This window comes from Pundamilia nyererei, unplaced genomic scaffold (genome assembly GCF_000239375.1).
Source record: "Pundamilia nyererei isolate P.nyererei 1_Seehausen unplaced genomic scaffold, PunNye1.0 scaffold00052, whole genome shotgun sequence".
NCBI lineage: Eukaryota > Metazoa > Chordata > Actinopteri > Cichliformes > Cichlidae > Pundamilia > Pundamilia nyererei.
The window spans coordinates 2,314,129-2,316,048 of record NW_005187453.1 but is presented as its reverse complement, the minus strand read 5'-3'; the positions used below and the strand labels follow the sequence as shown (position 1 = coordinate 2,316,048).

Sequence of the window (1,920 nt, the reverse complement as noted above, 5' to 3'; positions counted from 1 at the left end):
AACACTGCACATCTGCGAAGAGCTCTGACTAGCAGAGCACAGCCAAGAGCTTCTGGGAGTCTAAATTGATTTCCCCTCTCGTGAACCCATCTCTTAATTTCTAAGTATTTTATTTCATTTTTCTGTTTCTGAAATCGGAAAGTCCCGAGGCACAACTACATATCGACGAGCCAGCTCCCACACCTGTTCAGTCTTTAGGGAACTTCAATGAAAGCTACAGCCAACATTTCCCCTGTTACCAATCCACCGAGCCAAACTACCATTTTGTACAATTCATTTCTCTGAGCTGCAGAAAGATAGTCGTGGAACATAATATGACTAGCTGCAAAGAGATCTGTCTTATTACAAAGACAAAATGCACCCTCTTTGCAATGAGTCTTGTTTACACAGATGACTGCTGAGCGAGAGTTTGTTTTTATAACCAAAGGAGATTTTGAATATACACCAGACTACTTTGTTAAACCACGGAGGAGATTTAAGGAGGGGGCGTGACCATGGCTTGGCAGCGATCAAATCATTGTTAAAACACCACAAGATAAGTTTATACTGTGTCCCTGGGTCGGTCTTTTTCACTGAATTATAGGAATGTTAGTGCTGATAGCGTGATGATAATTCTTACAGGGGGACACACTTTAGAGATTTATGTAAACAATAGTCGAGGCACAGATAAATGTAATGGGGAAACAGGCTTTGGAGCAATTCCAGGTCTACAACTTAAGCCTTCTGCATGTTGTGTGAGATGGATTTGCTCCCAGGACTGCTCCAGATATTGTTCCAAGAGATGCTGATGTGCAAGATCAAAATGCGCTGAGCTCTGAGAAAAGGAGTCTTCTCCAAACCCTTTGGAAGGCTTCATTTAGAAGACAATCACTTTGTCCCATTGGCCTCATTGTAGCAAAATCTCATATTCGCTTAAGTCACTCGAACTAAGCAGTTTTGGTTCAGGATGCTACTGCAGCAAGCCTGAGTCCCTCCCCCTCGATGTCCTGCTGGACCACCGACGCTTTTCTTAATGAGTGTGTGCATGCATACACGCACACATGGGACCCTCTTCATTATGACAACCTTGTTTTCTCAGAGAGACGCCTGACGCAGCAGTACCAATGATGTCTTCCATATCTACTGCCGCAGGGACAATAAAGAGAGGGCAATGAGAAAAGAGGAAAAGAGGGAGGGCGATGGGAAGGGATACAAGCTACCATACTGAGCCTCAGCCTACACACAAAGACCAACCACCTTAACTTCAAAAGAGAAAGAAAGGCGGGGGAAAAAAATGCATGCTCTTAGCTTTTTTTCCCTCAAGATGGTCTCTATGGGTTAATTAGAACACAAGTCCCACCTTATCTGCCTTCAAGTTGCATAGTATGCATTCACACACAAATACAACTAACTGCCCCGTGCCCTGCTAACACAACACACTTTCCACTACACACATGCACAAACAAATCAGGCTGAGGTTGATTTGTCCACCGGTGCCTTTGGCAAACTAACATCAAACATAATCACCGTCTGTCTGGTCAATTCAGGCCCCATTCTGTTGCCTTTCCTCACGGCCCTGTCCGCGCTCAGGTTAGCTCAAGTCAAAACCTTGTGGTGAAAGTCAATCTGTCTCAACACTGCAAGGGGGTTTGGAAACCGGTAGTGAAATTGTTATCAGAGGTGTCAGGAATGCGCCTTCATGCTGCAGTTAGATTTAACATGGCAGCGTCTGTGTGCTCACATCACTGGCAAGATGTTTTTCCTTTTTTTTTTTTTAAATGTCAGACAAAAGGTTCACCTGCGCACCACTCTATTCAGAGTTGTGAGAAATGGAAGACCTAGACAGAGAGTAATTGGAAGAAAAAGAGGAGAGCTGAGAGCAGGGAAGACACAAGAGTAGGAACACACTCACTGTGAACATGATAGATTCAGAGGAGGGGA

The 1,920-nt window shown here is 44.3% G+C and overlaps 1 protein-coding gene across 1 annotated transcript in view; it reads right to left on the bottom strand.

Annotated features, from left to right (window-relative positions):
- snd1 (staphylococcal nuclease and tudor domain containing 1) overlaps positions 1–1,920 on the bottom strand; it is a 176,916-nt gene that overhangs the window by 62,071 nt on the left and 112,925 nt on the right. The gene's annotated exons all lie outside the window — the stretch shown is intronic.